Below are 26,806 nucleotides of genomic sequence, written 5' to 3' on the forward strand. Positions count from 1 at the left end.
AACCCTCCTAGATTAAGCCAGGAAGATATAGAATCTCTGAACAGACCAATAACAAGCAGCAAGACTGAAATGGTAATAAAAAAAAAAAAAAACTGCCAACCAAAAAAAAAAAAAAAAAAAAAACCAAAGTCAAGGACAAGATGGATTCACAGCTGAATTCTACCAGACATTCAAAGAAGAATTACTACCAATCTTATTGACACTATTCCAAAGATAGAGAAAGAGGGAATCTTCCCTAAATCATTCCATGAAGTATCACCCTAATACCAAAACCAGGGAAGGACATAACAAAAATGAAAACTACAGACCAGTGTCCCTGATGCAAAAATCCTCAACAAAATACTAGTAAACCAAATCCAGAAGCATTTCAAAAATATAATCCACCATGACCAAGTGGGTTTCATACCAGAGATTCAGGGATGGTTACATACATAAGTCAATAAATGTAATACACCACATAAACAATTAAAAACAAAAATTACATGATCATCCCAATAGATGCAGAAAAAGCATTTGACAAAATCCATCATCGCTTTATGATTAAAACTCCCAGCCAAATTAGCATAGAAGGGATATACCTTAAGGTAATAAAAGTCATCTATGAAGTACCCACAGCCAACATTATACTGAATGGGGAAAAGTTGAAAGCATTCCCCCTGAGAACTGGAACAAGACAAGGGTGCCCACTTTCACTACTTCTATTCGACATAGTACTGGAAGTCCTAGCCAGAGCAATCAGACAAGAGAAATAACTACAGGTAATTCAAATCAATAAAGAGGAAGTCAAACTGTTACTGTTGCTGATGATATGATTGTATACCTAGAACACCCCAAAGACTCATCCAAAAAGCTCTGAGAATTGGTAAATGAATTCAGCAAAGTTTTAGGATACCAAATTAATGTACACAAATCAGTAGTTCTGCTATACACCGACAGTGACCAAGTTGAGAATCAAATCAGGAACTCAACCCCTTTTACAATAGCTGCAAAAATGAAAAATAAAATACTTAGGAATATGCCTAACCAAGGACGGGAAAGACCTCTGCAAGGAGAACTACAAAACACTGCTGAAAGAATCATAGGTGACACAAACAAATGAAAACACATCCATGCTCACGGATAGGTAGAGTATTGTGAAAATGACAATACAGCCAAAAGCAATCTACAAATTCAATGCAGTTCCCATTAAAATACCACCATCATTCCTCACAGAACTAGAATAAAGAATCCTAAAACTCATATGGAATCAATAAAGAGCCTGCACAGCCAAAGCAAGACTAAGCAAAAAGAATAAATCTAGAGGCATCACATTACCCAACTTCAAACTATACTATAAAGCCATAGACACCAAAAAAGCATGGTACTGGTATAAAAATAGTTACACAGACCAATTGAACAGAATAGTAAACCCAGAAATAAAGCCAAATACTTACAGCCAACTGATCTTCAACAAAGCAAACAGAAACATGAAGTGGGGAAAGGACAACTTATTCAGCAAATGCTGCTGGGATAATTGGCAAGCCACATGTCCAAGAATGAAACTGGATCCTCACCTCTCACCTTATACAAAAATCAACCCAAGATGGATCAAAGGCCTGAAATCATAAAGATACTAGAAGATAATGATGGAAAAACACCCTTCTAGACGTTAGCTTAGACAAAGACTTCATGACCCAAAACCCAAAAGCAAATGGAACAAAAACAAAGATAAACAGATGGGACTTAATTAAACTAAAAAGATTCTGCACAGCAAAGGAAATAATCAGCAGACTCAATAGACAACCCACAGAGTTGGAGAAAATCTTCACAATCTATACATCTAACAAAGGACTAATATTCAGAATCTACAAAGAACCTAAACAAATCGGCCAGAAAAAAACAATCCCATCAAAAAGTGGCCTGAGGACATGAATAGACAGTTCTCCAAAGAAGATATACAAATGGACAGCAAGCATATGGAAAAATCCTGAACATTACTAATTATCAGGGAAATGGAAATCAAAACCACAATGCAATACCACCTCACTCCTGCAAGAATGGCCATAACAAAAAATCAAAAAATAACAGATGTTGGCCTGGATGTAGTGAAGGGGAATACTTTTACAGTGTTGGTGGGATATGAATGGTATAACGACAATGGAAAACAGTTTGGAGACTCCTTAAAGTACTAAAAGTAGATCTACCCCATTCGATCCTGCAATCTCACTACTAGGTATCTACACAGAGGAAAAGAAGTCATTATACGAAAAAGCTACTTGCACATGCATGTTTATGACAGCACAATTTGCAATTGCAAAAATATGGAACCAGCCTAAATGTCCATCCATAAACGAGTAGATAAAGAAAATGATACATACAGACACCATGGACTACTACTCAGCCATAAAAAGGAATGAAATGATGGCTTTCGAAGCAACCTGGATGGAATTGGAGACTATTAGTCTAAGTGAAGTAACTCAGGAATGAAAAACCAACCATTGTATGATCTCATTCATATATGGGAGCTAAGCTATGAAGAAGCAAAAGTGTAAGAATGATACGTTGGACTTTAGGGACTCGGGGAAAAAGGTGGAGGGTGGCAAGGGATAAAAGACTACACATTGGGTACAGTGTACACTGCTTGGGTGATGGATGCACCAAAATATCAGAAATCACCACGAAAGAACCTATTCATGTAACCAAGCGCCAATTGTTCCCCAAAAACCTATTGAAATAAAAAAGTTAAATTTTTAAAAAACTTGAAAAAATAAATATTTTTTGACTGGCTACTTTACAGTTAACTGAAATGCTAAATTAAGTAAACATTTTTTGCATACTAAGTCTCTTTTTTTTAAATTTTAGACCCACAGGGTACTTGTGCTTGTTTGTTAAATGGGTATTAACATGCATAATAGTGGCAGTTGGGCTTCTAGTGGCATACTAAGCTTTTAAAAAATAGACTTACATTAAGGAAAAAATAATAATAAACAATGCAAAAAAGCTTTCACAGTGGAATTCCTGACACATGGTAGACACTAACATATGTGGAACAACTGAACAAATTAATACAAATTTAACAAAGTAACTTAAAAGCAATATCCTAAATACACATCCTGCCCTATTTCTTCAAGATATTTCTGTGAATATATTGAATGAAGCTTTTGTACAGATTTAACACATGAAATTGCCAATGTTCTATTTTGCCAGATTTATCGAGGTATAATTGACATACAACAAACCACACCTATTTGAAGTGCACAATTTGATAAGCTTTTACCATGAACACAATGTAGTCCAACCTCCTTGCATCCCCAGGCAACTGGTCTGCTTTTTATCACTATAGATGTATTTGCCTTTTTTTAGAGTTTTATAGAAATGAGAATCACACATTATGTAGCCTTTTTTTTTTTTGCGGGGGGTCGGTTGGCTTCTTTCATTCAGCATAATTATTTTGATATTCAGACATGTTGTTGAGTGAATCAATAGTTTGCTCCTATGTGTTCTTGAGCAGTATTCCACTGCATAGATCCATCACAATTTGTTTATTCATTTATTTAGTCATAGACAATAGGGTTTTTTTCAAATTTTTGGTTATTATGATTAAGACAAATAAACATCTCTATCCAAATCTTCATCCGGACTATGCTTTATTTTCTTGCAATAGATTTCTAGGAATGGAATCTTGGATCACAGAGTAGGTGTATGTTTAACATTTTAAGAAACTGCCATTTTTTCCAAAGTACTTATACCATTTTATGTTCACACAGAAGTGTATAAAAGTTTCACCTCTTCCTCATCCTTAACAGTTAATAATTCAGTGTTTTTATTTTAGCTGTTCTAGTAGTATGTAATAGTTTCTCATTGTAGTTTTAATTTGCATTTCCCTAATGACTGATTATGTTGCGCATCTTTTCATGTGCTTGTCATTCGTGTATCATTTAGTTTGCTGTCTGCTCAAATTTTTTGTCCATTTTCTGTATTTTTATTGCTCTCTCAATGAGTTTTGAAAATTTCTAATATGTTATTGATATAAGTCTTTTAACAGACATGTGCTTTGATAAATTTTTCTATCACCCTATGGTTTGTCTTTTTATTCTCATATGAATGTTTTGAATAACAAGAAATCTTAAATTTTAATGAAATCCCATTTATTTATTTTCATGGATATTACTTTTGGTGTTGTATCTAAGAAATCTTAGCCTACATCACAAAAATGGTCACCTATGCTTTACTTCAAATGTTTCACAATTTTAGGATTTATGTTTAGGTTCATGCATCATACTGAATTAATTTTTATATATGGTGTGAGCTATGGATCGAAGTCAATTTTAAGTGCATATGTGTATGAATAGCCAATTATTCTAGCACCATTTTGGTGAAAATACTGTCTTCCCCCACTGAAGTGCCTTTGCCCTTTATATAGAAAGGGCATATGTTTATATATGTTTGATACTATTTCTGGAATCTATTTTTTCCATTGATTTATATGCTTTTCTTTATGCTAATGCTAAACTTTCTCAATTATTGTAGCTTTACAGTAAATCTTCAAATCAAGTAGAATTTGCTAAATCAACTAAGTTTATTCTTTTTTAATGATGTTTTGATTATTTTAGATACTTTGAATTTCCATGTAAATTTTAAACCAGTTGGTTAATTTTTGCAAAAAAGACTGCTGATATTTTGATTGGGATTTCAAAGAATCTGTGGATTTATCTGAGGAGAAATGGCATTGTAACTATATTGTCTTCCAACTCTTGAGCAAGATGTATTTAAGCCTTCTTTATCTTCCTAAATGCTGTAGTTTCACTGAATAAGTTTTTCACATCTTTTGTGATACTTACCCTTAAATATTTCCTAATTTTGACGCAAATTTAAAAGGTATTGGTTGGCTGGGTGCGGTGGCTCATGCCTGTAATCCCAGCACTTTGGGAGGCCGAGGTGGGCAGATCATGAGGTCAGAAGATCGAGACCATCCTGACTAACACGGTGAAACCCTATCTCTACTAAAAATACAAAAATTAGCTGGGCGTGGTGGCGGGCACCTGTAGTCCCAGCTACTCAGGAGGCTGAGGCAGGAGAATGGCGTGAACCCGGGAGGCAGAGCTTGCAGTGAGCCAAGATCTCGCCACTGCACTCCAGCCTGGGCAACAGAGCGAGACTCCATCTCAAAAAACAAACAAAAGAAAGGTATTGGTTTTTAATATTTCAACTTCCAATATTTAGAAACATATTTGCTTTTTGCTTATCAATTTGTATCACACAACCTTGTAAAATTCACTTATTAGTTGTAATAGCTTTTTTTGTAGATTCCTTGGAATATTGTTCATAGATGACAATGCTATCTGTAGAGAAAGGCATATTATTCCTTCCTTTCCATGCTGAAGTTTTATTTTTCTTGCTTTATTCCTCTAGTTTAGAGCCTCCAGTAGATTCTATACATTCTTGTCTTGTTCTCAATATTAGGGAAAGAACATACATCATTGTATCTAATATTAAATTTAATGATACCTGTAGATTTTGCAGAGATGCAATTTATCAGTTGAAGGAAGTTCCTTCATATTCCTAGTTGGCTGTGCATTTTTATGAGAAATGCATAGCATTTTCTGTAGGTTTTTTGCATGACTTGAGATGATCATAAGGTCTTTTAAAATTTTGTTAGTATTAATAATTGGGTGAATTAAATTGGTTGATTTTTGAATGTTAAACCAATTTTGTATTCCTGTGATAATCCTCACTTGATCATATTATATTATGCATATTCACATGTTTGGGTAGGATTTGCTAAAAATTCTGCTTAAAAATCTTTGTGTCTTTATACAGGAAAGCTGTTGGTCTGTGTGGTTTTGTGTGTGTGTAAAGTTATTCAGACCTTGGGAAGATACTTAGTAAGTATTTCCTCCTCCTTAATTTTCTGGAAAAGTTTGTATACATGTATATTGCTTCTTTCTTAAATGTGTGGTAGAATACACTAGTGAAACAAATGGGCCTGGAGTCTTGTAGGAAGAACAAATTCAATTCCTTTAATAGACAAGTTTATTCTGGTTTCTTCTTTCTGGATTGAGCTTTTATAGTTTGCATCTTTCAAGGAATATGTCAGTTTCAGCTAAGTTTTCCATTTAATAGGCATACAAGTATTCATAATGTTTATTATACATCTAGTATTTTTGAATCTGTCATGTCATATCTCTCATTTCTGAAATTGGTCATTTGTATCTTCTCTTTTTTTTCTAATCAGTCTGGCGAGAAGTTTTTCAATTTTGTTGATTTCAAATAAACAGCTTTTGATTTCATTAATTTTAATATTGTTTTTGTTTCTATTTTATTATTTTCTATACTGATTTTTTCTCCTTTGCGGTTTATTTCTTTTCCTTCTAGTTTCTTCATGTTGGTAGCGAGATCATTTATTTAAGACATGAAATTTTTTTTCATATAGGTGGTTTATCCTACAAATTCCTTTCTGAGAACTATTTAGCAGCATCCTGCAAATGCAAATGTTGGGTTTTCTTTTTATTCAATTCAAATTATATTTGAATTTCTCATTTCTTTCTTAACTCATGGATTATATATAAGTATGATATTCAGTTTCCAAATATTTTGAGATTATTCCAAATATCTTTTTAAAAAATTAGTTTGCAGTTTATTCCATTGTGGTAAGAGAACATTCTTTATATGACTTGAAATTTTTTAATTTGATAAGACTTGTTTTATGGCTGATAAGCTTTGATCACACACAGACACACACACACAAATATCACAAGATATTTTGAATTTTGCTTTGTTGGGTGCCATATATTTTTCCATTCCCACATATATTTTTGAGCTTTGTTCTAGCATGTAGTTAAATTACCTAAACATTGTTTGATCCATTTTGTTCTTGATTGTGAGATTTATTAAGCTGTAACAGAACAACCATAGTTTAATGATCCCCTACTAGTAAGTTTAGATTATTCTGTGCACTGTGTCCAGTGCCCCCAAATTACATTGTTCTCCAACGTAGCTGATAGGAAAACCATGGCTTAGAGCCCTAGGTAAGCACCAGACGCTGTTCTCATTCATACTTTCTGATGGTTCTGTCTTCCGGCTTGCGTAGCATTCTCTCATGGTACTGAGCTGAGTACTTGGGGGAGACCCTCTAGAGATCTCCAAAGTTCAGTCTCTCAGCAACTGTCTCCATCTTGTTCTCCTATTCCATGAACTCCAGCTACCTGAATCTCTCTGGATTCTCATCTCTATCTTCTCAACTTAGGCAGTCCATGAAGCTCTATTTGAGTTTGTTCTCCCTGTACCATGGACTGAAAACTCTCTCAGAGAAGTAAGCTGGGGTAACTCCAGGGCTCCACTAATTGCTTGCCAGCTCCCAAGGATCACAGTTCTTGTTTGCCTGATATCCAGTGTCCTGAAAATTACTATTTTAAATATTTTTCTTTTTAAAAAATTGATGTAGGCAAGAGAGAATATCCGATCCCTGTTGAACTTAATCAGAAGTGGAAGTTTCCTACTCCACCACATTCAACCCCTTAAACTCAAATTCTATAGTTTATTATTCCTCAACCTAAACATGTTGCATATTTAAAATAAAAATTGCTCAGTTAATCTCATATTACCAATATTATTCTGGAGATATGCTGATAAATCAGAAATTTGTATTTTATATTCTAAATATTATTTTCCCTGTATTCCTTGATATATTACAGATGCTTTTGGAAACTGACAATATATATTTTGCGAATTAAAACGACTATAACCTAGAAAGAAAACTTTTTGCCTTTACATTAAAAATATTTTAATAGCGACCAAAAGATGCTGCTGACAGCTGTCAAATGACAGACAACTTATATAAAGAAGTTGACGATCCAGAAGAAATCTTTTTGAGTTTGACATCCTACTACCTACTTTTTCTAAGATCTATGTACTGATGTGAGATTGTCAATTTCTTCCACCTTATGTCCTTATGTAACACCATGAATCATCTCTTCAGCATACTTGTAAGTGAAACTTGACAGATTTCAAAAACAGTGCCCTAAAACCACAGATCCTATATCACTTATTCAAATTTTAGAAAAGTTATTTCTATTTCTTTGCCCTAGTCACTAAACAGCCAAGTAAACTACCCTGTTCCCAATGTTTGCATTTGCTCAACAATACATTGAAAAAATTAGAACCTCAGGTATGGATTACATGTTCTTCAGATTAAGATCCACCTTCATCTGCTTCAGATCCTTATCAGGTTTTATACGTTTAATAACTGAAAGATTATTGTGTTCTCATAGTTTCTATGATATACTTATCAGTATCCAAATCATCATAAAGGAAAAAGAAGGACGGAAGGACAGATGGACGGACAGACAGACGGATGGACGGGTGGGAGGGAGGGAGGGAAAGAGAAAATTGATGGATGCAAGAGCTCTGGAAACTTAGAGCAAACAAGAAAAGAATGGCTAAGTTTTCTTATCTTCTGTAAGGTTTGTCAAAGTGTTCTTCTGTCCTCTGTACTTCTCTCATTTTATCTCTGAGGATAATTAAGTGACTTTTTTGGGTACAATACCTATTTAGTTAATGATAGCAGAATCTGTATAGCAGAATTTTGCATCTTCATGACAGATGAAATCTTTTAAAAATTGTTTCAGATGAGATCTGTCATTACCTCAGAGAGAAGCAATTTTGCTTTCTCACCATTCAGTGTTAATACTGTGAATTTATTCCACTGAAGCTAAGAATTTTCTTGGACTGATATTCTTTAATTCACTTTACAGATTAGTTTTTTTAAAAAAGGTCAGTGGCCCATGAAAAATGAAATTTAATTCACAAAATGTATATTATCCCTACCTCCCAATTCTTAGCTCTCTGGATTCCCTGCTGCAGATTGTCTCTCACTTACACACACAGAATATATAGCATTGTTGCTTTTCTGAGTCTCTTTAGTTTGACTCAAATTTATCTCTTTGTTTTTTGTGTTTTTCTTTCTATAAAATGGTGATGATATGCACTGCAGCGTGGGGGACAGAGCGAGACTCCGTCTCAAAAAAAAAAAAAAAAAATGGTGATGATAGTATTTAAACCACGATGTTACTAAGACAATATGTAAAATGTCTGATATATAGTAATGCTCAATAAATGATAAGTATTTCTGTTTTGTCTTATTTCTGAAACTCCCAAACATGCCCCATTCTTTAATATTAGCCGAAAGTATATTGTGCCCTGGATACTGTCACTGCCTTAATACCATGGCTTTGCTGGACTTGCTACTTAGAAAGACCTGCACTAATCATATGCCTACTTCTGAACCACATTTTACAAAATCTTGTTCTAATTCTGTTGTCTTCTCTTATCTACATTTGTAACTCCTCTCACTCATCTCCTTTACTGTTCACTTTCTAATATTTGTTTTGGCACCTAACCATCTACTATCTTCCACATAGTTTCAATGCATAGTGAGTTATATGTGTTTAAAGTCTTGTCTTTCCAACAAGACTATCTACTGCATAAAAGTAACTCTTTTTATTTCCTGCACCCACTACTCCCTTGCTTCAGACGTTTTAGATATTTAATAGATATGGAATGAACACTTGAAGGGAACTGTATTCAGACTCTTTATACCTAGTTTTAAGGTATGTAACCTAATGATAAAGGAGAAACCAGGACTGATTTTACATATGGTTCAATGTCTCTTCACTAGCTCATTTTGATTTGTCTCAGGTGTTATGGTCTTTCTCTTGCATTTATTTTCAAGTTTGCTTTCTAATGGCAGAGCCTTGTAATCTGATGCCTCCGCCCTAGTTAAGACTCTTTGTGTTATACTAAATTCTCACTTTAAAATACTATTGTTGTTGTTCTTCTTATATCCTACCCTGCCCCCAGAGAAATCTATAATCAGAGTGGTCTAAAAATGGGTGATAGTTGCAGCTAATGTTAAAAAAATTCTGCTGAAAAGGACAATGACCAAAAAAATGAAGATTCCAAAATACAAACGAGTAGGACATATTATCCCAAAAGTGGTATGTGGGTGTATATTTGTGTGTGTATGTGAATGTGTGTAAGATGCTCATCCAGCAGGTCACAGAATTTCTATATGATATCAATAATATAGCATATATGCTTGTTTTGCTTTTTGGGGATTATTCCATTGTGAAGACAGTCAAGGATATTTATAAAACCAAAGTTTTGTCTCTTTCCCATCACCAAGTTTTACCAAAGACACAGATGTTCAATTGAGCTTTGAAGTTCTATTGCTTGTAATTTGAATATTTGCATTTCCATATGCACTGAACCCATAAAGATAAGGATAATGCAGAAATTTCAGAATTTTTATTGCTTGGTAACATTTATCACAAGCCAGGCAATACTAAACTACTCCTCTAGTATAATGATTTTTAAATCATCCCAAGCATAAAGATCACCTCAATTTCACTGTTTGCCAATCTCTATTATGCTTTTAAGTTGAATGAAAAGTAGCATTAGCCAATTTTTAAAAATGTCTTATTAAAGAGGAAAAAGAGACAGCAAATATAAATACCTCTGAGTATCTTTATAAAACAGATGAAATACTTAAGTGAATATGGACATCTTATTTTCTCCCACTTACTGGTATGATTGCTCTCCAGTCCAAACCACTACATATATACTAGGTTTGGATTCATAGTGCTGAAGGCATATTTTTATGTGAAATTAATTGATAATCCAGGACACTTTGGATCTTTGGATATAGTCCTATCTCCTCAACTTATTCAGGATTGTCTGTAATATGCAACACCAACCAACTTCCAAAAATAAACTCAGTAACTCAGTGTCAAAATGCCCACATTTGGTTTCCAGTACTAATGAAATATAATATTTTTTTTTCTTTTCACTCAATAAACATTTTACTTTTTTATTATTTTGACTGAGCCTTGCTCTGTTGCCAGGCTGGAGTGCAGTGGCATGATCTTGGCTCACTGCAACCTCCACCTCCCGGATTTAAGCGACTCTCCTCCCTCAGCCTCCTGAGTACCCAGGACGACAGGCACGTGCCACCACGCCCAGCTAATTTTTGTATTTTTAGTAGAGACAGGGTTTCACCATGTTGGCCAGGATGGTCTCGATCTCTTGACATTGTGATCCGCCAACCTCGACCTCCCAAAGTACTGGGATTACAGGTGTGAGCCACCGCACCCGGCCTACTTTTTTATTTTTTAAGCTTTTACTATGAAAAAATAAAATAACAAAATTTTTAAATTACGTTTTTTAAAGTTTCATTTTTTATTGACAAATAATTGTATATATTGATGTGCTGTTTGCATACATGTGTACATTTTGGGATGACCAAATATGGCTACTTAGCATATCCATCATCTCAAATATTTATAACTTATTTGTGGTGAGAACATTTAAAATCTTTTCTTTTAGTTATCTTGAGGTATACATTAAGTATAGAGTTAAATTTTTTAATTAAAAATTTTTAGTGATTATACTTTCAAAACCTGTGAAAAGTTAACGGTGCAGCCCACTTAGCTTTATAAGTGCCGAAAAATAGGCCTTTATTTGCCACAGTGGATTAAAAAATAGTGTCTCATATCCTTAGTATACAGAGCTTGTTTCCTAAGAAGAGATAGTATATATATGTGTATACACACACACACACACACACACACACACACACACACACGAGAATATCCAAAATAAGACTTCTTAGGAAGGTGGGGGAATTTGTGCTGGAAACCTTGACTAAAAAGAGTGTCAGGAATTTTTGCTCAAGGTCAGGTCTCATGCACTGGGCACCCAGAAGCCCTGCAAAGTACTAGTGCTTTGAAAGACAATGCCCGAATTTGCAACTGTGAAGCAAGACACTTATAATCATGCTTCCCAAGGATGCAACACAACTTTGGCGCAGGCAAGAAACAACCAACAAGGACATTGGCACATAGTTGAAAATTGCGACTTAGACCAGGACGGACCAGTCTGCTGCAGTAATAGCATCAGGCATCCCAAAAATAAGAGGTACTATTCAACAAATAACCCTGTTTCTCCTTCTAATTGGTATGCAGAATAAAAATGACAGCTTTTGGAATAAATATAGTCTGACGTCTTCAGCCAGTTTGGTAATGGAATGCAGGGACAAGCCTCATATAAGTAGGTCAGATAAAATTTTGAATTGTTAAAAATATGCTATAGGTGGAACTATATTTGTCTCTTGACAGTACAGAATAGATATTGTAATAAATATCTATATTGGATATCTCTGTGTCTGTATATGTAGGTATGGACAGTCATATAATTGTGATAATCAAATCTCTTCCTAAAACTGTAGGACAGAGTCTAATTTTTATTCCATGCAGATTGCCCCCTCCCTTCAGTGATGACATCCTTACTCCTCTGAAATGAACCATACCATCCATTCAGTTATTACTATGTAATTGTGTGCTATCATGTATCACTTTGGATATGTGTCCCATTCCCCAGTGAGATTACACATTCAAAGTCGAGGTTGAGATTTAGACATACTTTTCAAGTCCACAGCATCAAACCTAGAAACCCTTATAGCAGACAGAGCAACAGTTTGGCAGATGGGTGAGGCAAGATAATATGGTGGCCACGTGGTCAAATGGTGGCTCCCTCTCTGACTTGAACAAATGATTTAATCTTCCATTTCTGGCCAGGTGCTGTGGCTCATGCCTGTAATCCCAGCATTTTGGGAGGCTGAGGTGGGTAGATCCCTTGAGCCCAGGAGTTCAAGACCAGCCTGAGCAACATGGCAAAACCCTGTCTCTACAAAAAATACTATATTAGCCAGGCATGGTGGCATGTGCCTGTGGTCCCAGTGACTCGGGAGGATGAGGTGGGAGAATCACTTGAGCCTGGGAAGTGAAAAGGTTGAAGTGAGCTGAGATGGTGCCACTATACTCCAGCCTGGATGACAGAGCAAGACCCTGTCTCAAAAAAAATTATATCTTAAATAGAAATAATTTTATCTCTCTTGCATGGATGTTAAAACGAATAAACATGAAGCTACTTAATACTTCGCAGGTAGGGCTCAATAAAATTAAACATCTAAGGGTAGTGATAAAATAGTTATGTGTTAATGATACTTATAATCATCATCTATCAAAAACTTCACAACTGCTGTATCATTCTTGTCAACTTAAAGACAACGTAACTAGAAAAGGGAATGGTTTAGAAAGACATATCTGTCCTGAAAATTCCTGTCCACAAATTCTCTGACTTCTCTTCTCTTCCAACCATCTCTCTAGTCTCAGCACCATCATTCCTAACTCTGACCACTGCTTCAGACTCCTTTCTCTTTCTGCCTCTCAGCACAGCCTACCCTAGATATGTTCCATTTGCACCTCCAGATCTATCATCTACCCTTTTATCCTGCTTTAGGCTTCTGGAGGCTAACCGCCATAATGGCATTCACAGGCTTGGGCTTTTGCTGGGTTGGGCAAATGTGATTTCACCTGCAGGAGATGGGACCTCAGGGGATTTAGTCCCCTTTTGCTCCCTTAATGGGCAGTGGTTGGACAATGATGACTTCCCTATCTTAGAGTCACAGCTTCTATTACCACACCTTTGATAACTATAGTTTTTTCCTAGGTTCCTGTGAGTTCTTTCCTTGCCCCTTTAAGCTGCTGCTAGGCCTCGGAGCTTTCAACAACTTGCGTTGGCTTTCTTTAACCCTGACCCCACCTTTGAAAAAGTGATTATGAAATGCCTTTTGTCCCCTTTGACTGTACCATCTATTTCTTGCTAGACCCTGACTGATACACCTGCCACTCCTCCACACCAATTATATCTGTTTATCACAAGGCAGTGTGTAAAATTTGAATTCTGTCCTGTAACTCTCTTCTCTGAATATGGTTTACAGGATCCTATCTCACTGAACTTTCCTTTCTCATCGTGCTGTGTACCACATCTTTCAAATATTCACAAGCTTGAAGATGTCTGCTTTTGGGTGTGTGCAGGTACCCTGCCCTCTGCCAGAAACATGTGCCTTTACAACTCACACTAGGGACTCAGTATTTGAAAAGTTACTTAATGAACATTTTATAATTCATATCCTCATAGTTTATTTTTCACTGCTAGACTTTAGGGAATTGTAATGAACTGGTCATTAAAACCTCTTTTCAGCATTTTAATCTATTCTATACTAAGTATTTTTCTGTTAATAATGACACTGGAGCCAAAATCATATTTTCCTTCTTAAAATAATATCATTTTTAAGCTTTTAACAGTAATGCATGCCTAAGATGGTACTGATGGCATCTCATCATTATATAATATAATTTGAGTTTTGAAGGGACAATTTTGGTAGCTAAATAATCTTATTCATAATGCTTTTATTCACTAATTTGGAATCACAGAGATTTTATTATGGAGCTGGCATAAATTTATCTGTAAATAATGTAAATGTTTAGATGGTACATACATATATAAAAATAGCTTTGTTATGCTTTAAATATTGCTCCTTCAGCTCATAGAGTATATTCAGAGATATTTACCCGTGGGATTTTGTGCTGCTGTAGCATCTTCCAAAAAAAAAAAAAAAAAAAAAAAATTAGCCCAGTAGGGCCTTGGGCTATGAATGTTTTAGTAACATTCTGTTAATATAAAATAGTAAGAGATATTTCTTGGGTCTTATCGCTGACATTTTTTGTCATTCCCTTGTTTCAATATTTATGATATTTTCAAACTTTCTGTGTCATGGCCAAAATCCTAATATTCTTCAGTCAATAATAAAATTTACTTGGACTTCATCCCCATTATTGTTTGTTTGTTTGGTTGGTTGTGATACTTAAAATGTGAAATCACAAACTTCTTTTGGTTTTCCTAGAATATTTACCTTCAATTTTATTCAGTAATCTGTAGTTATTTATAAAATACTCCTTTTTAAAAATAAACTTTCTATTTTCCATTCAAGTGTAAGATATCATTTTCCATTAAAAAATTTAAAACAGAAGGCAGAAGGTAGGAAAAAAAAACACTTGTCATCTCACAAACAGGTAATATTTCAGTGCAATATCCTGTCTGTCTTTTTCTCTGTGCATACTTTATATAAAATTGAGATAATATGATAGAGCCAAAATCATATTTTCCTTCTTAAAATAATATCATTTTTAAGCTTTTAACAGTAATACATGCCTAAGATGGTACTGATGGCATCTAATGATTATATGAGTTTTGAAGGGACAATTTTGGTAGCTAAATAATCTTATTCATAATATTTTTATTCACTAATTTGGAATCATGGAGATTTTATTATGGAGCTGGCATTTATTTTTGTACTGTATTTAAATAATGGATAGTCAAAACAAATTAATAATATGAAGGTGAGGGATCATTACTGACTTAAAACAAAAATATAATCTCTGAGAAGACAAAAAAAATGCTGCAACTTTCTGACAAACTTTATCTTGTATTGCAAAGTATTCTATTATTCAACTTTTACTAAATAAAGTCTGCCAACTTTATAATTTTTTGTGTGAAAAGCACATAAAATTTCTGCCCTCAGGAAGCATGCACCAGACTAGAGAGGATAAAGAAACATTAAATTGTCACACAAGAATGTACCTTGTATTAGTCCACTCTCACAATGCCATAAAGACATACCAGAGACTGGTTAATTTATAAAGAAAAGAGGTTTAATCAGCTCACAGTTCTGTGGGCTGTACAGGTTTCTGCTTCTGGGGAGGCTTCAGGAAACTTACAATCACGGCAGAAGGTGAAGGGAAAGCAAGCACATATTCACATGGCTGGCAGGAGAGAGGGAGAGAGGGAGGGAGAGAGCGAGCGCGAGAGAGAGAGAGTGCGCACACACATGCGAAGTGGGAGGTGTTACACACTTTCAAACAATAAATCTCCTGAGAACTGTATCAGGAGATAGCACTAGGGGGATGGTGCTAAACCATTAGAAACCACCCCCATGACCCAATCACCTCCCACCAGGCCTCACCTCCAACACTGGGAATCACAATTCCATATGAGATTTGGGTGGGGACACAGAGCCGAACCACATCACACTTCATACAGAATGAGAATGAGAGACAGAATGTTTTAAGAGGAAACACTTAGAAATTAAATATATTTGGGTTTTACTCACAGTTTTGCCACTTTTAAGCATGATACGATGGCCTGTAGTCTATCAGTGCTTCAGTTTCCATCTCTGTAATATGGGAAAGAAAATAAAATCTGTATATCAAGGTCATTGTCAGGTCTAAATGACTTAGCATATCTAGCACTATACCCTTTACATTGGAAATTCTTAGTGAATAGTAACTATTATTCATTTCCATTACAGCCCTAATGCCAGGAGAAATATTAGAGAGAATATTTAGGAGGCTGTTATTATGGTAATAGTAGACATTAATGAGAGGGTAAATTAGCATAATGATTAGGCATACAGAAAGCAAAAGTAAATATTGACCAAAATTCCACAGAAGCATATACAGGAATTAATTATGTAAGAAATGAAGATGTGAGAGGAATCCAAAATGACTTGAGGTTTTGACCTTTATGAATGGGAGAATACAAAGCTTGTAGCCCATCATAGCAAACTGAGTAAGAATTTGTAGGTATGGAGCCCCAGCATCAGCATTTTTAAAAAGGCCTTCAGATTATTCCAACACATCGCAAGAATTAAGAACTATGTTTAAAATTATTTACGTGCATGTGCTAGTATATCCACAAATGCTTTAAAATTAATTTAAATGTAGTTTTATAGTAAAATAGTTCTAACTTTATGGAAATGTAACATATATGACAGGCAAATAAATGCTATAAAGTAGGTTGTCAGGCTTCCACTTTCTTAAATTCTAGATGCTACTGGATATCATGTTTGGGAAAGAGTCCCAATGAGCATTTTTGCTGACAAAGGCAAGGCTCCCTCGACATGGCACTAAAGGAAGAACTTCAGAAAGGAGACACATTATTTGCGTAAAAATACAATAATTTGAAATCATTGAGAGACAGGTTTTGTGAATAAGAAGGGGAGCCTGAAGACTAGAAAAAGGGATAAGAAAATGCTCTGTGAGGGATACTGAAAGAAAATAACCATCAAGTAAAAATTATATATCCTGTGAAAATATCCTTCAAGAAAGAAGGAGAAATAAACACATTGCTAAGGGAAGGAAAATGAAGATAATTTGTTGCTATCAAACCTACTCTTAAAATGGATAAAACAAGTTATCTTCACAAGAGGAGACGATAACAAGAAACGTTATGGAACTTTAAAAAGGAAAAAAAATTGGCATAGGTAAAAACAGGGCACATATAAGAAATTAACCCACTTCTCATGAGTTTTTTGACTCATATTTGATGGCTGAAGCAAAAACTATAACATCATGCAATACAGTACTCAATGTATGTAGAGGAAATAAGACAATTATAATTAAAAGGGGGGCCTATAAAATAATCTAAACGAAGTAATGCTTCTACATTTCACTCAAAGTTGTAAAATGTCAATACTGGTAGCTTTGATAAGTTATGTATGTAGATTGTAATACCTGAGGTATTCTCTAAGAAAAGGATGCAAAATGCTGTACTCTAGAACACCATATAGAGATGAAGATGAAATCCTAAATAATGAATAAATAACCTGCAATACAATAATATGAGAGAAACAGAGGAACAAGAAACAAAGAAAACAAGCAGAAAAAATGATAAAATAGAATATTTGAACCATAACATATCAATAATTACCTTAAATATAAATGTTCTAAATATGCCAGTTAAAAGACAGAGACTGGCAGAGTGCACGGAAAAACATGATTCAACAATATGCTGTCTACAAGAAATTTATTTTAAATATGACAAAGGTAGGTTGGTAATAAACAAATGTGAAAGATAGACAATGCAACCATTAACCAAAAATATAGTTACTACATCAAAATAAGATAGTCAACTTTTGAGCAAACAAAATTACTAGAGAAAAACACAGATACTACATCATGATAAAAAGTCAATCTACTAAGAAGTTGTATCAGTCCTAAACATGTATGCATAAAAAAACAGAGCTTCAAGGTACATGAAGCAAAAACTGATAGAACTAGAAAGAGAAACGACAAATCCATGATTATATTTGGGATGTTAACACACCACTATCAGTAATTGAGGAGAATTACTAGACAGAATATTAGCAATGATATTGAGGAACTGAACAAAACCAACCAGTATAATTGACATCTTTAATACGTTATCCAACAAAGGTGTAACATTATCTATGTTATGAAGAACGTAAGAATCTATACTTTTATTTACTTTTTCATGAATAAGGAAACTCTGAATGAATCTGAAAAAAACAATTGTTACCTCCGCTTGTTCAGGGGTGTCCTAAAGTAAACAACAAAAAAGAAGAGAAGGGAGGCTTTTCTGTATATGTTCTTATAGTTTTTTAAGTACATGAATGTATGAACAATTTAAAAATAGAATAATTTTTGAAAGCTACTGTATAAATTAATTCATTAGCAAAACTGAGACCAACTCCCTATTTTCAAAATACTTGAGCAAGAAAAGATGGCCTGTGTCATGAAATCGGTGGCGCTTTGATTTTCCATGGTATGCCACATGGAGACTGGAAGCATTGTAAGTGGGTTTAAGAAGAAAATACCACAGAAAGGTGAAAAACCCTGGGTAATTTGCATTATAAATATGTTGTAAACATCTTTGCAAATCAATATGTCTACATACACAAACACATATGTTTCTGTTTCTGTCTGTATTTGTTCTGTATTAATATGTATTTCCACAAATGTATTATGTAGAATTTCTAGTATGCATTAATATGGTAATTTTAATGAGTTCTCACTTGTTGAAAAATTATATTTCCACTTTTTTGTTCTTGTTAAAATTATAATTGTATAGTCTAAGGATATTTTTAGGATAAATTGTAGAAATTGTACTCTAGGTCAGAGATCATGAAGACATTTGTCTGTTGAGACATGTTGCTAAATACTACTCCAGAAAGGTGGTGATATATATAGCTTTCTTTTGAGGTATTTGTGTTATCTTATAACTTAAATAAAAATCATATCACCAAAGAGGCCCTATTTTTCAAGAAAGCCTAATATGCTTCCATCTTTGCTATCAATGTCAAATTACCAAAGAATTGATTCTAAAGCCTATATGCTACAGTTTCTGTTCTGTTCTATATTTGAGGCATAAGTATGCCTGTCAACTAGCTAATGCACTCTTAATTCTTTTTGCAACCAATGTACTTATATATTTGTTACAGATATTCATGCCCAAGGGAATGATGCAGTTTCTTTAGTGAGCCTTTGATTTTTAAATAGAAGATGTGTCAGACAGCATTTGGTTAAAGAAAAGATAAAATATAATGTGATATTTGCTTGTTCCTGAAAAATGCATAAATAGACTTTAGAAACAGGTAAATAATTCTCTCTTGGACATTGTATGTATTGACAGATTGAAAATAATCTATGAAAAGATATAAGAAAATTATATATATACATATATCATGATCTTAGTGGTCTTTCCTTTAAAATATTGCTTTAAATTTTCAATTACATTAATTTTCAAAAGACAGAGTGACCCAGAGGGCATGATCTTTGTTTATGGAATATGACAAAGGTGGTACAAACAATTTAAATTAGTCAATGCCTTTGGAACAGCTAAAATCAAGGGAATTGTACCTTTTAAGGTAGCTTATTACAATCTTTCTTGAGTCATGGATTTTCTTAATACATGAACTGACAACTATAAACACACATTCACACACAGTTCCTATGTTGCTTCTTTAAAATACAAATTCCATTCCATTATACTGAGAATCAGGATAAAAAATAGTCAAAATATATTAGCTCTTATTAATATGTACATATTAATATATGTCTCATTTAAGGTTCTTTAGGTTGCAAATAACAGATGCCAATGTAAGTTATTCTATGAAGGAAATATAGTTTTAAATGTCCTGTAGAAGACAGGCAACAGGTGTTAAAAAACTTTACATGAATTATATTTCCCAGAATTTAATTGAGCAAAGTCTTGAGAATCTAGTAGCCCCAAGAAACAGAAGAGGTTCATTAGAACTCAGCTTCACGAAGTGGGCAGGTTTTCATTTTATGGACATAAAACAGCTGCTACAGAAACAGCTGGATTGATTACAGCTGGGCATTTGCCTTAATTGAACATGGTCTGAATAGTTGGCAGCCTACTATTGACTGAAGCTCAGCTGCTATGACTGGCCAACACTCAAGTATTTGTTACAAAAGTATACTTCTAAATTAAACTTTCAGGGAGTTCCTTTACTAAGTTAGACTGCAATTTTTTATATAGGGATTCAAAGTCCAGAAGCAGCCTCAAGACACATTTAGTTTAACCTAAGGTCACTTGCATTTTAAAGGGCCAGAAATTAGAAAACTATGGGGAAGACACCATCATTCATTCTTCACTGTTTTTGTTTGTTTTGTTTTTAAAGTAATCTCTTTCACTCATGGTACCGCTAATCTTTTTTTTTTTTTTTTTGAGATGGAGTCTCGTTCTGTCGCCCAGGCTGGAGTGCAGTGGCGCGATCTCGGCTCACTGCAAGCTCCGCCTCCCGGGTTCACGCCATTTTCCTGCCTCAGCCTCTCTTGAGTAGCTGGGACTACAGGCGCCCGCCACCACGCCCGGCTAATTTTTTGTATTTTTAGTAGAGACGGGGTTTCACCGTGGTCTCGATCTCCTGACCTCGTGATCCGCCCGCCTCGGCCTCCCAAAGTGCTGGGATTACAAGCGTGAGCCACTGCACCCAGCCGCTTTCACATAGAGAGATGCCCTTATAGCATCTGAATTTTATTCCACCCTCTTACCCTTAAAATTTCTGTGAAACTTCCTTTCAGTATTAAGTTCAAATCACTGAGAGATATGTGATCAAAAGTTCTCTGAAAAGAAATGTGGAGGAAAGTGACTTTATTCTAACGAAGAGTTTACAAATCAGAAAGATGCAGCTTTCAGTATAAAATGAAAGTGCTTCCCAGAGAACAAAGAGAGGGTTCAAGGTTTTTTTTAGCAAAAGTCTGGACCCAGGTTCTCAATCAGGCCCATTTATGCAAAGGAAGAATTGAAACTTGCTTAGTTCTTATTGGTTGATACAGCTGACTGCTGATTAGTCAATTCAGCTGGGCCCTGATTAGGTGGTTCAATTGAGCTCTGAATGTCCCAAAGTTAAACAGGACATGGGAACTTTCAGGAAACTCGAGTACCTGTGTTAGTTCTAGCTAGCAAATAACCACTTGGCTCCATTTAAAATCTAAACCCAGTTAGCCACCCGGAACCCATCGTGAAGGATTAGCTTTTTCAGGTTCATATTTGTTCACACATATAACCTGGTCCAGATTATGTCAAATATTTATCTTCCTCTCTGCCCTTCCCCCACCTTTCCCCCCACCTCCCATCACCTCTGTTGCACAGTTGATCTAATCAACCTTAAATTATCATCACAAAGAGGAAAAGAAAAATATCTGTCAGCAGCTCATTCAAAACTTGGAAAGAGGCAATTTGTCAGAGAAAGAAAATTGTGATGTGCTAGGTAGGCAAATACGATGTCGCTATAACACTGCAACAATAACAGTTAATATTTATTGAGTGCTTTTACCTTGCTGTGCAATTTACATGCATTAATTTATTAATCTTCACAAGAGCCCAAATTAGTTGATATTATTTCCAGTTTGCAAACAAGGAAATTGTTAAAAGGCTTGCTCAAGATTACAGAAACAAGACGAGATGGAGCTGCAATTTCAACCTTGTCAGTAACTTCATCTCTCAAACTCTTAAGTATGGTGCTGCATTTTAAGTCTCAAACTATCATATTTGTGGGTAGAGAAATGCCATTATCTTCTCATTTCTGAACTTGCTTCAAATACATTTCAAGGGTTCACAAAGCCATTCATTACCTACTTTCTGGAGCCTTTGGGTGCCCTTCCTCTACCCTATTTCTTAGGATTATTCTCAAAAGAAATCATATGATATCCATGTACGGGACTCCTTCATGAAGTTACTTTTCTGTTGAATGTCTCTTTCATTTGAAATATGCCTTACTAAAGGAGCCAGATCATTTCTCTCATAAAAACAGGACAACTTTGAAATAGGCCGAATGCCCAGCAGAAGGTAGGTTGATCACACAGAATTTCACTATTTACTTAAGTATCATCGTAAATAAATGATTCTGAACTAAAACTCATGAATCCTAGTTCCATTACAATTGAAATCCATTACAATTTCTGATATCAGAAATATGTATAAAAATATATTCCTTTAATAAATATTTATTGAGCATCAACTCAATACCAAGCTGTGTTGTAAGTATAGGAGATGCAGAGACGAATAATACTGTGAGAATTTTGCTTTTATATCATATATAACTGTAGTGTCATCACTGATGGAAAAAATACATTATTATGAAATACTGAGATTCAAAAGTAGTAATTTTTCTGGTTCATTATCAATTCTATCTACTTAAATATTGAATATGTATTAATGATAAAATAATTTGATACATTTACCTACAACTTATATTGATAATTTAGGAATATAATTATATTGATGAGAAAAAATATGGAAAAATAGATTGCTAGTTCAGTATCAGTTTTGTTATTTAAAAAAATTTCTAAGATTTGCAATTAATGGATGATGTGTGGACAGAATTGAAAGGTATAAACTCTTCAAATTCATGTGTTTTGCCATCTTTTGATAGTTAATTTTACAGTAGTTAATTTATATTTTTAATTAACAGAATTCATAATTTTTTCATAAATTCTAAGTTAGGCTGAGTTTTCTGTCTTATTTTATAAGTCTATCAGAAAGTGGCTTTTTTGTTTGACAAATTGTTCTCTTTTTATTACATTTAAAGAACTATGATTCATCCTATCTAATTAGAATGAGCAAGCTGAATATTCTCTGTTCTTTTAAAGGGTAGCAGTACCAGGAGCAAATTGTTGGGATATTGACACATCCATGTTTATCCCTCTCATTAGCCATAGAACAGTCGGTTTCTGATAGATCAATGTTCAATAGAATGTTTTTTCCCCTGGATTTCTAAGTTAAGTCTTTGGGTTGTGTCTTATGTAAAAAATCATGTCAAAGATCTTTTTTCTACTGGAAGAGAAAATCCTACAAAGGATGAAATGGAACAGTGTGTTGTCACTTTATATTCTATTTATTGTCAAACATTGGTAAGTTGGATGTGAGATTATCATAACCCTCCTCTACTAGAGAGAATATAGTGGGGTGACACCATTCTTAGAGCAATATGGTACTGCTTTTGTTAAATTAAGTATTCTTATATGTGCCCTCTGACTCATACATTTCAGTCCTGAGTATATGTCTCAAGAAAGTTCCCTCTTGGGTCTACAAGGGAGCACGAATGAGGTTATTATTCAAAGTGATATTCCTGATTAAAAGGACATGGAAAAAAGCTGGATGTCCATTTCAGGAGAGTGAATAGGTCAAATGCGAAATCCTAGAGAGACACTGTACAACACTAGAAAAGAAACAATACACAAAAAGATGTTCATAGCGACATAGATACATCTTAGAAACACGGCGAGGAATGATTTAAAGAAAACAAAAAGCAGATGTAGCAAGAACGTTCCATTTACGCAAAATTAAAAACATCTTACAGGAGAACATACAAATACAAAGGATTCTTATTCAACACACTACATGAAAAGGCGTATTAGTTCATTCTCACACAGCTATAAAGAAATACCTCAGGCTGCGTAATTTATAAGGAAAAGAGGTTTCATTGGCTCACAGTTCAGCAGGCTATAGAGGGAGCATGGTGGCATCTGCTTCTGGGGAGACCCCAGGGGGCTTTTAGTCATGGTGGAAGACAAAGCGGAAGCAGGCGTCTTACATGGAAGGAGCAGGACTGAGAGAGGCATAAGTTGTGACACACTTTTAAACAACCAGATCTCATGAGAACTCACCCACTATACACTGCCACGGGGGGATGTTACTAAACCATTCATGAGAACTCCATCCCCATGATTCAGTCACCTGCCACCAGGCCTCACCTCCAACATGGGGATTACAGTTTGACATGAGATTTTGGTGGGGACACAGATCCAAACCATATATGGGAAGATAAGCTTGGGTAATGGGGACCAAAGAGGGAGGGAGGGAGGGAGAGAGGGAGGGAGGAAGGCAGGCCATCTAATGCAAGTGGAAGCAAACTTTGATGCTTAATTTGTACATATTGTCTTTTGATTTTTATGCCAATGATGTGAATTTCTTCAGAAATGTCACATAAAAAGCAAGAATTTCTACAAAAATCTTTTGTTTCCCAAAATGATTTAAATGATGCCTACTTATTCAGTCTGTTATGAGACAGTAGGTGACAGTATTTCACCTATAGTAAAAAGTACAAAGAAAATATGTGATGCAGTTGTTTGGGTTTTTTTTTTTCTTGAAACCACAGGGTGGGAGAAATGGAGAAAAGTAAAATACACAAACACAGTGATAGAATAGATAAAAATATATACTTATATGTTTAAGTTATATTTGTTTTTCCATGAAGCTATGAGATTTCAGAAAAAGGTTAGTTCCAGTAATATCAGAAGACATTAACAGTAAACAAGAAGTTAGAATGGCTACATTTCACTCCTGGCCCTATCACTTATGAGCAATGTGCGTTTGAGCAAACAGTTTATAAACTTTGTTTTATTGTTGATGTTTTTAAATCTGATATTGTAAATAATATCCACCTTATAGAGGTTGGTCAAAATACAATGAGACAGCACAGTAAATGAATGCATATGTCTGAAAAATAATAAGTGCAAAATATGTGCTAAGTATTAAGAAAGCAGTAAGAATCAAGATGAACTATGGTTTGGATACAATTACATAGGGCTTCCTAAATCAACGACTTCTTCAGGAAAAAAGTTCTGGTTCGTGTGTATGTGTTTTGATGTTAGCCAAAACGCTGAGAAATATTTTTTTAAGTTAAAAATATTTTCTAAACTTACTATCTTTTTGGAAATATTTTAAGATGTGTTCCTCATTGCAGTTCTCAGGAATTGTGATATTATTAGTGGTATTTGGTTAATTTTCCATGTATCTTCTTTAATATCTGCTATATGGAATACTGATCCTTTGCCACTTGTAGAATATTTATAATTATTATACCTTCATCATAGATTGCAAATTTTAGTAATATAAACTATTGTTATTTTTATCGGTCATAGTTTTTGGCCTCAATTACAATTTCTTTGACATTAAGGTCATGACTCCTGTTTCCTTTTTGGTTGTATTTGCCTTGAACACTTTTTCTATCATTTTGTTTTTACCTAATCTGAATTACATTCTTTGGCTGTATTTTGTGTATGGATTTTGCTGTTGGATTTGCTATCTGATTCAATGTGAAACTCATTTTACCTAATAATAATTGAATAAAGCCCATTATAATTTCTGATATGAAATATATATTTACCCTTAGGTCACATAATGTTATATTTTATTTTTATATATTGTTATGGTCTCACATCATGTCTTTATAAATATATTTTTGTGCATACTGTTTCTAATATCTAGGAAATTATAATTTTGTTTTGTTTTTGTAACTATAAGTTTATACCCTTAGTCTTCTCTTTCTCCCAACAATTTCTATTTTATTGTAAAAGCAATGATACAATTTGGAGTATTTCCTTTTCCTTCTCCTTCTCTTTCCTCTGCTCTACTACCTTATTCAATTATTTATTTCCCCTTGTGCTTACTACTATTATAAATGTTTTCTCATTTCATAATTTTTAAAAATTGATTAAACATCCAGCTGTTAAAAATTAGATAATCAAAGAATTTACTATCTCTCCCTACTTCTCCCTGTCCCTTTCTGAGTGATTTTTATCATTTGTACCTTTTTTTTATTATTATTATTTTTTTTTTTGAGACGGAGTCTCGCTCTGCAACCCAGGCTGGAGTGCAGTGGCGCAATCTCAGCTCACTGCAAGCTCCGACTCCTGGGTTCACGCCATTCTCCTGCCTCAGCCTCTCTGAGTAGCTGGGACTACAGGCGCCCGCCACCACGCCCGGCTAATTTTTTTGTATTTTTAGTAGAGACGGGGTTTCACAGTGGTCTCGATCTCCTGACCTCGTGATCCGCCCGCCTCGGCCTCCCAAAGTGCTGTGATTACAAGCGTGAGCCACCTCGCCCGGCCCATTTGTACCTTTTTTAGATCATTTAACACTTACACGCTTTTCTGTCACCCTAGCCTTTATATTAGTCCAATTCTACCATTAGAGTAATTCAATTGCCACCAACAATCATCTCCTGGAAGGATGGAAACTACATTGCTGGAGTTGTGTGTTCAAGAATATTTGTCCATTCAATTATACTTGAAAAAATATTTACCTGTTTATATGATCCACAAGAAAAGTAACTTTCCTATCAATTTTTTTAAATAGGTTGTTAAAATATGTTTTGATTGGTGTGCTTTGTGAGATATCTCACCACTGGTGGTGGTTGTCAGTCAAGACATTCTGCCAATTCCCTTTGACACACAAACCAGATCTCAACGGCTATTAGTAACCCCATTTTCTTACGTAGGTTTTTTTTTTTTTTTTTTTTTTTTTTTTTTTTTGAGACGGAGTCTCGCTCTGTCGCCCAGGCTGGAGTGCAGTGGCGCAATCTCGGCTCACTGCAAGCTCCGCCTCCAGGGTTCACGCCATTCTCCTGCCTCAGCCTCTCCGAGTAGCTGGGACTACAGGTGCCCGCCACCACGCCCGGCTAATTTTTTGTATTTTTAGTGGAGACGGGGTTTCACTGTGGTCTCGATCTCCTGACCTTGTGATCCGCCCGCCTCGGCCTCCCAAAGTGCTGGGATTACAAGCGTGAGCCACCGCGCCCGGCTACGTAGGTTCTTTAACA

At 34.9% G+C, this 26,806-nt stretch overlaps 1 long non-coding RNA gene across 2 annotated transcripts in view; it reads right to left on the reverse strand.

The window, feature by feature from the left end:
• Nucleotides 1-26,806, reverse strand: part of LOC129486050 (uncharacterized) — a 501,974-nt gene that overhangs the window by 55,637 nt on the left and 419,531 nt on the right. For both annotated transcript variants that reach the window (XR_008658839.2, XR_010121668.1), the window contains one exon: nucleotides 16,049-16,111. This is a non-coding gene — a long non-coding RNA (uncharacterized lncRNA). The remainder of the gene's footprint in view (nucleotides 1-16,048; nucleotides 16,112-26,806) is intronic.

The sequence above is a fragment of the Symphalangus syndactylus genome, chromosome 7 (genome assembly GCF_028878055.3).
Source record: "Symphalangus syndactylus isolate Jambi chromosome 7, NHGRI_mSymSyn1-v2.1_pri, whole genome shotgun sequence".
Taxonomy (NCBI): domain Eukaryota; kingdom Metazoa; phylum Chordata; class Mammalia; order Primates; family Hylobatidae; genus Symphalangus; species Symphalangus syndactylus.